Raw genomic sequence first — 12,680 nt, forward strand, 5'->3', positions numbered from 1 at the left:
TGAATGGCAACATCAGCAGTTTTCCCAGTATTTGTTTTTCTCTCCACCCCGCCTACTTGTGGCATCTGGCGAGCCATCCCAACTCTTCACATACCAACAATTTGTCATCGTCCCTCCACGACTCAAACAGACACAGATGTTACCTGTTTGGATCTGACAGAGATGCACCAGGCTTTTCAAGCGACTTCAGTGTAAACCCCTCTGCAGCTGTATAAGACGCCCCAGGCTGCACATGTACTAAAAAGAGGGAGAAAGTCCACACATGGAGGATGTGGCATGGATGGATGGCTCAAACAAAATCAGGACTTTCACCCAGGCGACTGGGGTTAATGTCCTGTGTGAAACCAAAACCTTATTTAAATTTGTAAGGTATGTAATGTTAGGTGCATCACATGACTTTCCTTTAATGGGTTGCTTCAGTGACACACGACTTTTGTCATGTGATTCTTCTGATTCTTTCTTTCTTTCTCCAAAATTCCTCTAGGTTGCAGCCAGGCCTTATTATATTATTATATTAAGATTATGTACTAGAGGGAGCACAGTCTTGTGAGATATTATGGAACCTTGCGGGATTTCACGGGACACAATTTCCTGTGATTTCATGTGGAAGCAGATGTAAACAAATGCAGCAGTTTGCCGTAATGGCTTTGCAGTGAGTAAAACAGAATTTAAAGTTAAACGAGTCTGGATGAGAAAATGTTTGAGGAGACGCATCAACACAGGTTGTTTAATCTTCAGCCAGAACAGGAGGTGAGATTTGAACTGTCCCTCTGTGAACAGCAGTCTGCTGCTGGCTAACATTAGCATGAAGGGCTAGAAAGTTTGCGGCTGCTCAGCTGTTGCGTCTCCTCTTTATCCTGTTCTTGGAATCTGTCACTAACACTGAGAGAGTGTGTGTTGCTGTGATCAGAGCTTTTGTGGGTGTTACGTTAGGTCAGAGTGTGCTGCACCCATGATGTGACCATCGTGCAGAGCATGTGTGTGAATATGGCCAGCAAAGAATCGGATATGTAATGCTAACTGGTCACCGATCAGGGCCCGTCACGCTGAAAACTGACCGATTCCAGTCTTTGGCCGGTTGATTGGTGCATCCCTATAAGGAATTTCTTCATGTTGTTTCTTAAAAATACAATTAAAATGATTGTTAATGTTACCAATGATCTTTTGAGGAAAATATTTACAATTTGCAACCTTAGTCTAAGTCTAACCAAACTGTGACCTTTTGCAGTATTACTCACATGTTAAAAGGCTGTTTCACAGCATTAACTGCATATTAAAAAGGTTTTCTGCCCATGTCGGATGCAGCCCCGAAAGCCCATACCTTTAGCTTCAGTATCAGATGGCAGTGGGTGATGACAAATCATTGTTATGTGAAGAGCTGGGATGAGGATGTGTTGGGTGGACTACAATGCTTTATATATGGACGTTACAAATTCTAAAATGTAGATACTTCATCTACAACCTGGCAGCACAGATGATCTATACATGCATAGTTTTACACCACTCTATTAGTGTCGTCAATTCAGTATCTAACCAAGTGTGTAATCTGTTCACAATTGCTGCTTCTGTTCCCGAGTTATGGTGTTGAATAATAATAATAATATTAGTGTTTTTGCAGAATATTATATCACAGTTGATCATTGACCTTTTGCATCAAAAATGTCATCACTTCATCATTTTATCCTATTAGATGTGCAGATAGTGTGTGTGTGTGTGTGTGTGTGTGTGTGTGTGTGTGTGTGTGTGTGTGTGTGTGTGTGTGTGTGTGTGAAATCTTGTCAGAATTACCATATTAATCAGTTAATTCTTGAGTCCAAAAGGACATTTTGGAAAGTTTTAAGAAATTCCCTCATGACATTCCTGAAATATCTCATTCACAAGAACAGCCAGACAGACAACCCAAAAACATAATGTCTCCAGCCACAACGGAGGCATAACACACTAAGGATTCAAGTTGTAGACAGGGTAGTTTCTAAAAAGAAAAGGAATGAAAACCTTTAGCATCAGTAAGACAGAAATCAAAACTGTGTAATAAAGTGCATGATAGCAGGTGCTTATTACATTTGTAATTGCTTCAGGATTGTGGACATGTTTCATGGGGAATAAAAATGCAGCTTTAACTGAAGTAACACTCTCATAAATCTTAAAGGAAGATTTCAATGGTCCATTTATGACCCAAATCTACCTTAATAATTTACTTCCAATCTACACTCCTGTTTCTGCATGATAAGACATCCCCTAGCTTCAACATAAAATCCGGCCAAAGCCATTTACACGAGGCCATATTTTACTGTCAGCGACTGTTTTACATGTACAGTTCTGACTACACTGGCGAGCTCTATTTTCAAACTACTATAAAAAGACTTTTCAGGTCATGTTTACTCTTACTGACACTCAATTATACATGAAGTGCTTGAGAAGCAGACAAGGCGCTCAAAAGCCCAAAAGGTCCACAGAAGCTCAGATGGGACTTGCATGATAAAAGACCCCCTGCTGCCATACAAACTGCTCTCCTTCAAATGGTAAGCAAGGTGCTGCTACAGAAGCACAAAACTCTATCTGAAGTCCAGCCAAAAGAAGAAGAAGAAAAAAAAGAACTTTGATGTTTTCTTGCATTGAGAATGGTGGTGTCGTAGAAAATGTGATCAAAGCTTCAACTTTAGAGCATGCAGCTCTCCTTTTCTCCGCCTCTTTATCACTCTCTGTCCCGACTGCGCCTCTGAAATAATGCCTCAAATTGAAGACGACAGACAGACACACACACATGCATGCGCGCGCATTATGTCATTTGGACTTTCTGCCTGAAAAAAAAAACAAAAAACATGTCTTTATAAACTAGGACACAAAGAGTGAAGAAGTTTGGACCGTGACATGTGATGTTTTCCTTTTCATCACCCATCTTCCAAGAGCTAAGAAAGCCATGTTTTCAGCTTTGAGGCAGTGCTTTTTTCATATGATCAGGCAGCCTTGTAAATGGTTTGTTTGTGAAATGGGAGAATTGTCTCTGCTCATACAAGAGCACTCCTTCCTTCAGTTATATCAAAAAAATCAAAATCACCAAATTTAGAGTGGTTCGATGATATGCAACAGACACATTTTAACAAACTGTCTTCCTGAAGTATTAAAATCAGTATCTCTTTAACTTATTTATGCCTATATGATAAAACAGAGAGCAGTGTTTCTCAAACAAGGGTCCGGGGACCCCCAGGGATCCATGGCACTCTTCCAAGGGGTCTGTGAATTCATTCGTTTAAATTATTACAATGCTAAAATTATATTTATTCTAAAAAAGGTTTCAAGTTCAAAAAATATCTTTATAAATCTGAAATAGTTCACAGATTTCTTTCTAATATCACAATCTATAACTCTTAATAAATGTTTTTTATAGGTATTCTGTGATTTTAATAAATGTTTAATCTCTTATACATTTCTCCTGTGTTGTTCTTTCACATAACTAACTACACATGTAAATAAAAGTCTTAAATTATCCCAAGGCACAGACACCTGTTATGGTTTGGTAATTTTGTTGGTCACTTCCTGTTTTATTTTGTAGTCTTGGTTCTCCCTTGTGTGTTTTGTTTTTACTTCCTGTCTTTGTCTGTTTCCCTGCACTTTTTGATCACTAACTATTTTCACCTGTCACTGACTGCCCTCACCTGTGCCTTGTTATCTTCCCCCTCCCCAGTGTATTTAATCCTGTGTCTTGTCCTCCTTAGTTGTTGGTTCAAACGCATCTTTTCTCAGTGTTTCTTCCTGGTATTCTGTTTCCTCGTGTTTTTGGTTCTCCCTTGGATGGATTTTTGGTCCTCCCCTGGATTTAGGACTCACCTGCATTATCCATGTAAGCTTCTGTTGTTCTCTTTGTTTATTAAATATCTTTTTGAACTGCTACCCTCTGTCTGCATGGTCTGCATTTGGGTCCAACCCTGACTATTCCTGAACCATTGTAACAACACCAGGGGGTCAAATATACATTTTCTTTCTTATAAGGTATCCTTGGCTGAAAAAAAAAATTAAGAACCTGTGATATAGAGCACCTGAAACCATGACACCTGCACTGTGATGCACAAGTTAGGGTGTTAAGTCGCCACTCAAGGCTTGTTGTTAGTGTCTAACTAAATCTTGACTAATATTGCTTGCACCCTGGTAACTTCTGGAGCATAACCTACGTCCATGATTTAAAGTGGGGGGCTGCAGCCAAAATTTGCAAACTCAGTCATGTCATTTTGCACCTTGCTAATTTTTTGATTTGATATTTTAATCTACTTTGATATTTCATATCACTGTAGCTGCTGTGTTTTAAAAAAAATAATAATAATAAAAAAAAAATAAATATTCACAGCAGCCGTCTTAACTCAGAACTAAGTGGCCGATCAATTATAGAGTTCCACTGTCATGATTACCATGCACATTAGCTTTCTGGCTGCCACAGGCCACTTGGCATCGCAGCACATCATAAAAAACTTGATCGATATTGAAATATAATATCAGTAAAGGTCTATTAATGAAAAAAAAGTAGTATTTTATGATTTACAATTATCCTAGGAGCATGCTTAACTATTTAGTTGTTACTTAGACTTAAGCTATAATTTATCTCAACCATTTTTATGTTTATTTAATTACAACTTACTAATGATTTACATTATAAGTAGACTAAGAAATTACACACAGCTGGTTCAACAGGCTGCTCAACATAAAGGACAGAGCAAGGGTGCCATTACAGGAGTTGCCATCTTGGTGTATTGCAGCCAGACACCACACTGCATCCTTGTTCTTTTTACTTTTAGTATGTACTGTGGCTGCCCGTACAAAATATGTACTGTTGCATGCAGTATGTGTGCAATTAGGCGACACTACTACTACCTCCTCATAACAGTGCACCTTGAACTTTGCTCATACACCCATCACAAAGGCTTGTTGGTGAGAACAGCCAAAAAAGCATGCTGGATTGCATACTGCAAAATTTGACCAGATGCAGTAGGATATCCTGGTCTTTGACATACTACGTATCGAGACACGCTAAATATTTTTCTGGCACACTAAACAGTATGGCAGGATGGGTACTGGAACAACATCTGTTCAGCAGGAAATAATGGCTGTTGGTAAGATTTTGATCTTTCTCACATTACAGCTAAACAAAACACAAAACGGCACCACTAAAACATGAAAACATTTTCAGCACTTTTACAGTTTGATCTGAGTTTTGGGAGGCTCCATTGTATACTGGAAACACCAACAGCTATACAGTACATTAAAATGTTTCTAAAAACAGTTAAGTGAGAAATAGACAATTACAGAATCTCGATTCATATTTGACCAGCCCTGTCTAGTTTGACAGTTTGATTTGAGTATCATGAGCCCTGTGTGTTTCACTGGGGACTCTCAGAGAATCGTTTGTCAGTCACACTGTAGCCCCGTCCTAAAACATACCCTGTGTTATTGTCTGTTTTACTTTAAATGGGAGCATGATATACAAAATGGACATCATGCTGTATAGACGACGACTTGAAACTAGCGATTGAGACCATAAACTCATTACGAAACTGTTTACTGAGGTCATAAATCAAATGAGAAGTAGGGTAATTTTATCATAAGGGTACATACAATCTCACTTCTTCAGGCAACCAGTGGAGTCGCCCCCTGCTGTCCATTAGAAAGAACGCAGGTTAAAGGCACTTCAGCATTGGCTTCACTTTTCAGATCCTAAAGCTCCGTCCACCTTTTTTTTTTTTTATTACATTTTCACACCTATCAATATCAAAGAAATTTGCAATAATCACAAAACATCATATTAAAAATTGTTAAGATGGCAGTTATGCTGCAACTGAAACTGGTGACAACAGCTCATTGTTGCCAGTTGTCATGGTAACTCAAGACATTTCTGGCATATGAGTTTTCCAGGTGCACAGCAGCCAGAAATAGTGACAAGTGAACAAGTGACGGAAATATCTGTCTTTGTAAACAGAATTCAAAGAAACAGGTACATCTCAGCCCTCAACACAGTCTGATGTACCCAAACGTTAGCTGGCAGTGAGAGCTACTCATGGATCTGTGTGGACAGGGGCAGCTGTCAAGTTGTCCAACACTGGAATGGCTCATTGGCAGGGAAAAGCTATCCAATGAAACAATGATGCTGTTAAAGCTCAAGAGACATGTTGAGACCCCTTTAGCCTGCAAAGATATTGAATATTTTAATCAGTGAAATGAGTGAAGAGTAGATGCATGATGCTGGCATGTATGAATGTTTTTTGTCCTTGAAAGCTGGAAATGTGAGCTAATTTCACATTTGAGCTGAACAACAGTATTTTATCAATTAGCATAGATAATCTTTATTCAGTGTTTATTTTAAGTTGAATAATTATCTGCAAATCAGCACAGAAACATAAAACAACCAATTCATTTTTTGATTCAGAATATGCCTGTTATTTCACTTAAAGGGACAGTTCACATCAAAATCAAAAATACACATTTCCACTCTGGCTTGTAATGCTATTTATCCATCTGGATTTATTTGGTTGTTAAGTTTTGGCGATATCAGCCATAGAGAATTCTACATTCTCTCCAGTATAATGGAACTAAATGGCACTCAGCCTGTGGTGCTCAAAGCACCAATATATATATATATATATTTGAAAAATTCAAAATCAGAGACTATAACCCAGTTACTCAGGATAATGTGAGTAGCTTCATGTGAAAATTACTTTCTTTCTGCAGAAGAATCTACCACGAAAACTTTCTTTTTACTAGAAATAAAGTAGTTCCTACATGAAACTACCTGGAACAAGGTGTCTGGACTACCTTGAGTAACTGGGTCATGATTTTTTGAAATGACATCAGTTTTGAATTTGACAACTGCATTTCTTTGGTGCTTTAAGCGCAACAACCAGAGTCAATTTGTCCCCTTATATTGGAGAGAAGGCAAACATTCCTACAGCTGATAACGCCAAAACTCTGCAACTCACACCAATAAAATTTCAACAGATGAATAGCAAGACAGACCAGGGGAAAAATATGTACTTTATATTTTGGGGTGAGCTGTCCCTTTAATATTGATATTAGTTCACATGTATCCTATCTGACATATGATGTGTAGAGATGAAAATGGAGGGGTGCTGTGATGTAAACAAACTCACAAAGATGGTGCTTCATGGCTTGGGAATCACTGACTGAAGGCATATTGAAAACAGAATTAAAGTGTCTTTTATGTGCTGTGATATTTACCAGTGCTGTATAATAAATAAACAGGATGGCATCAAAATGTCACCTCCCTCCTGTCAGTGGTATATGACAAAGCAAAGAAACCCTGACATTAATAAACAGCTGAATATTGTGGTAGAGATGTTTCCACTAGCTGCTCCCTTAAACACTCCTCGCAACAATAAGCAGGTTGATATGCATTAGGAGATTCTTGGCTTGCGGGGGATCTGAAGTAGGAGGTCTAACTATATAATGATGATAATGATATATAATGATGACTTCACAGACATCTCTGGAGTGTGTAAAAAAGAAGATATGGAGCCTTACTGTCACTGTGGACTGTTGATGTTCAGGTTTCTTTGTTGTGCCTCACTCATCTAAAGGCAGCTGGCTGCTCATTAGTGCTGCATCTTCTGTGGGCAGGAAAAGACGAGAAAAGAAAAGACACTTAACAATGAAGCTTTTAGAGCTGAATGAGCACTAATGCACGTCTACGCTCTGTAGTGATTACACAAAGCAATTCAATACAATCTGCACAGTTATTTATCTGTCTAAAAGCTATTTATTAATTTCATTTAGTGTGAGAAAATTCATTTGTTTGATTTAAAGTCTTTCAGTCATCTTTAAGGCTGTGACAAATAGGCTGCAAAATGAAAAGCAGGTTTTTGGTTTTTCTGTGTTTACACCATCAGAGCGATATACAGAGATTTCTCTACTCAGCTATGTCGACCTCAGACTGATAAGTGGAAGAAGGGGGAGGTCTAAGCTTACTAGGTGATACACATCCCCTGTCAATCCCGTCAACAGACTTCAAGAGTACAAAAGTGTACCATGCGCAGATGAACATTGAGCCTCATCTATTCATCAGAACGAATTTCTTCTCAAAACCTGCTTACGCTACTTTTTCAAGACATTTCTGACGTTCCTCAAAGTCCTCTAATTTGGGATCTATTCTTGGGTAAGAACTAGGGTTTAATTGCAGGGATTCCTGGGAAATCTAATCAAGACCACTTCCTGTTTCCTGGGAAATACAATGACAGGAAATGGGGAAAAAAATGTTTTATTTATTTATCTTTTTTAAACACAGAACATATTAAAATATATTCAGAAAAATGCAGGCCGACAGTTTACAGTCATAAAACATGCAGCAGATATCAGTGTGTGTGTGTGTGTGTGTGCAGTGCGCTGGTAAAACACAAGACAGCCTATTAATTAACACAAAGTGCTATGATTAAAAAGCACATGCATGTTCCGAGTCTGACCTTGTGGGATTGCCCCTCTATTGTAAGAAGTACGGTAACCACTTTTGGCCCATCAGATTCATTCTATTGCAGGCCGACCTCTTGTGCTTGCACCAGTACCATAGTTAATATGGTTGGCTCACTGAATTCATCTGTTGCAGGTAGGTCACACTCGCATGGATTAGAAAACACCAAAAAACTTGCTTTAATGAATTTTGTTTTTGTTTATATAATGAAGATCTCTAAAATATCAATTTCATGAGGTTGTTATTCTCAGAAGATAAATCACAGACAATAAACTTGGCATTTCAAAATTCTGGCAGTTGCAGTTGAGCAGCAGATTTAATGAAGTTCAAGCTGGATGCAAAACTTTTATAAACTCTAACGTTGGTGAACATAAACTTTTGCCTCAATAATGATCAAAATAATACACAAAAAAGGTCAGGTTAGGAACATATATAGGCGAAATTCTTGTTGTTGCTTTTTGTGTTGCTTGAAATGACGAGGGCTTAGCTTAAGTTATGCCTTTAAAAAATAAACAAAAAAACAAAAACAAAAAACAAACAAAAAAAAGTTTACTTCCCCGAATTCCCAGGAAAACTGGCTTTATTTCCTGGGATAGAAAAAGTCTAATTTTCAGGAAAAATATTAATCCCTAGTAAGTTATAAGTAAGTAATTATTGAATTTTCTTCAATTTTATAGTTGTATAGTATTTGAGGACTTAAAATATAATAATATACGTCATCATCATCATTTCTGATCATTTTATTAGTCACCTTATCTTATATTATATTATGCCCTTTGACCATAATACAGCTCCCCATTTAGATACAGTGGCTGGTAACTAATTCAAACTCCGCTACAAATGCTACATTTACTCATTTAGACTGTTACTTTTTCCTGTTTTCTTGCTTAAACATGTATCACCTATGACAATAAAACACTCATTGTCACTGGAAAAAGGAAGCATGAGGTTTGGATTAAAGAGCAGCAAACCCTGAGACCATCAACCAATACAGTCGGCATGTTTCAAATACGCAGTGAGATCTGCTGACCACCCCACGAGGAGAGGAAGTGAGAGACATTTTTTTTTTTTTTTTGTTGTTGTTATTTCATAACCACCACTCATGATACTAAATATGACAGCTTGTTTGCTGTTTGTTTCCAGCAGCAGAGACTCCACTTCAGATCTACTGCAGTTTTTTCTTACATTTGGAGGTTGGTGCTCCACCCTTTAGATTTTCATTTGGGATTTCTTGACCTGTCTCTGAACTTTTCTTTATCATTTCTGTGTGTGGTTTCTGCATGTGCAAACGGTCCTGTAGTCTCATGACCTTATATGGAGATTGGTGGGGGGTTTAGCCATGCTAATTAGGGACAACATACTGCCAATTTTAATGACAATGAAATTCATGATTATAAAAACTTGAACAATTTCGGTTTAAGAACACACAATGAATCTGACAGACTTTTCTTAGGACCTTCCTCAAGAACAAATTTAAGAAAATACTTACAAAAGTAAAAGTGATGATGGTGAATGAGGTCCTTTGTGTGAAAAACAATACACTAAGAATATATTCAACCAGTGTGTTCTTGATGGCTGAAGAAAATGAAAAACTTGACGACACACAAACTTTTTTTTATCACGCATCATAAACTGTGCCTTCTGTCCAATGCTCTATAGTGTTTTCACTCATATAAGCTATGAAATTTATAGCACAGTGTCAGATAGATTTGTGAGCTGTCAGTGTTTATTAATGGTTTAAAGAAAGCAAACAAACACACTGATCAATCAAAAACTCAAAAACACAATGTTGCAAAATCAATGAAATGCTTCTCTGGCAAATCTGAAATCAAAAAGCATTCAGGCCCATTTCCTAGAACCTTATGTCTCTTTTGTCTTTATTAGACCTTCAGCCCCTCAAGGTTTCTACCCACATGACTCTTGGTTTAAGTTCATACTTTAAAAAAGGAAACCCTCCTGTCTAGATTAAAGTGGTTGTGCTCACTTGATAAATGAGGGCCAAAGTTTTCTATTACGTGTTGCCCTGTAGTGTTACATAGTTATCATGAGAGTGGCTGCCTGAGGAATTAGTGGGAAATGACATTCAGAGATAGATGTAAAGGGTAGAGAGTGTGCATTAATAAGGGCTGAGTACGGACTGTGGGCTATGCAAGATTTTGTCGATATACTCTGCTGAATATCAACCCCCCACACACAAATCATGAATTTTTAAAATGCGAGGCATTAGAGAAAACAAACGATAACGTACACAAAAGTTGTCAGTGCAGAGTTCACAGGGATTTTGAGTTAATGATTTTTTTTTTTTTTGCTTTGACCTGCAGGTTCATGGTACTAGTAAGGACCAGAGTGTAGGATTTAGTGGCATCTTGTAGTGAGCTTTCAGATTGTCAACATCTACTCAATCTCCCCTTACGAGTATTTAGAAGAACCTATGGTGGTAATGAAAACATACTTATGACTATTATATTAAATTTCTGGCATTGTCTGCCAACAAATTCCCATGAATCTGACACACTGGACCTTTAAAATAGTCAAACTGGAGTCTGATACTAGCATCCAAAGAAAACACTATTAGCAGTGCAAGGTTACAGTTGTACAGCAACTGTGTGGAAAGGGACAATGAAATTTATCATAAAACTAGAGGGGCACTCAGAGAGCACAGATGTCCGTCAAGGCCAAATGCCCGATCTTGAAATGTTAATGAAAGTGAAAAATAACTTGTGTACCAGCCCTGGGATTCCGATCTGCTCCAAACTGTAATGTGTTCTTCTTTGGCCCATGTAACATCCGTCCACCTAGTTTCATGAAAATCACGCAAGTAATTTTTTTTTTTCCTGCTGAAAGACAAACAGAAACAAACAGCACCAAAAACCTTGGCAGAGTTAATAACGATAAGTGTGTTAAGTAACTATTTTTAATTCTCCGGAAGCCGAGCCCTGTTATCTCAAGATCATAACTTAATTATTTTTATCTTAAGATAACAAAGCTTGTTTTCTTGTGACAATGGGTTATTTTATCTCATTATATTGTGGGGCAAATTTCTTGAGATAACTTATCACAAGACAACAATCACTAAAGCACGCTGCAGCCAGGCTAGTTTTCTCCTTAAATGATAAGGACTGATCTGAATGTTCTCTCTATCAGAAATAACAATGCACTTCAGGGATAGATGCTAAAATTTCAAAGCACTTGCCCCATGAGCCACCAAGCCCCTAAATTTGGTGGCTCAAGTAAATTTTTGGTGGCCCAAATGTAAACTTGAGTAAAAACTGTGCAGAAAAGATAAAGCAATGCAACACAGCCTTCCTTAACTGCAACAATTGTGTTCTCCACTTTTGATGTGAGATGTGGTGTTTCCTCAAGGCCTTGTTTCCAATGCAAGTCGAGCCACACTTCTTAACTAATTGAGGAAGCTGGCTGCACACACTGCAGTTTATCCATAGATGTGACACATTCTAGCCACTTAAACATCTTTGTTTCTGTTGTCTGCTTTTATTGTCTGCCTTTTGAGTTTCTGGTTATTCTGTTAGGACTGCATTAGCAGTTTGAGTTCACTTAGTAAACCCATACTTCAGTTGCCATGACATCAGTACTGTACCGTCGAATACTGCTGCTTTCATAGAATGTTGAGCTAAACTACTAACAGATGGCTACCATTGTGTTGGTGAGGACTTGCAGTATGGGGATGCAACTTACATGGAATATTCAGTGGTCACACCTTTTTCGGTCGTGTCTAGAAGGTAACTCTTTATTTGCACAACTCTCGCGAGATTTGTCTCTGTCAAACTAATGACAGCAGACTGTCTGTAAACAGCACGATGTTACACTCTGCAGTGTTTCACACAAAGACTTGATTTGTGTGGACACCCAGGTTTGGTTTGTCACCAATTTTGGGATTTTTATTTTTTTTAATCAGTCTGAGAGGACGACGGTATCAGTGATTGATTAGTGATCAGTCTGCCCTCCTCTCCTCCCTCACCTGTTCACTGCTGTGAGAAGGTCTGAAAGTTTCTCACAGAGAAACACAGACTCTCCTGTTTTACGTATAGGCCTCCTTATACAGTTGTTTAATTTCATAAGTGCATCTGGTTGGTGTCGATGTCATTAACCATCACGTTAGTTTCTGTTGTAATAAACTCCGTCATTAACAACAGTCTCCTCCACACGCGGCTTCTCTGCAGTTGGTCTGTGCGTTTCCTCATCAGCTAAACCAGCG

At 38.2% G+C, this 12,680-nt stretch overlaps 1 protein-coding gene across 2 annotated transcripts in view; it reads right to left on the minus strand.

Moving 5' to 3' along the window:
• Positions 1 to 12,680, minus strand: part of gulp1a (GULP PTB domain containing engulfment adaptor 1a) — a 136,980-nt gene that overhangs the window by 72,928 nt on the left and 51,372 nt on the right. For both annotated transcript variants that reach the window (XM_084724233.1, XM_084724235.1), the window contains exon 2: positions 7,525 to 7,610. The gene's annotated coding sequence lies outside the window, so the exon portion shown is untranslated. The remainder of the gene's footprint in view (positions 1 to 7,524; positions 7,611 to 12,680) is intronic.

Source organism: Lutjanus erythropterus, chromosome 8 (assembly GCF_056507025.1).
Source record: "Lutjanus erythropterus isolate fLutEry1 chromosome 8, fLutEry1.hap2, whole genome shotgun sequence".
Lineage (NCBI taxonomy): Eukaryota > Metazoa > Chordata > Actinopteri > Lutjaniformes > Lutjanidae > Lutjanus > Lutjanus erythropterus.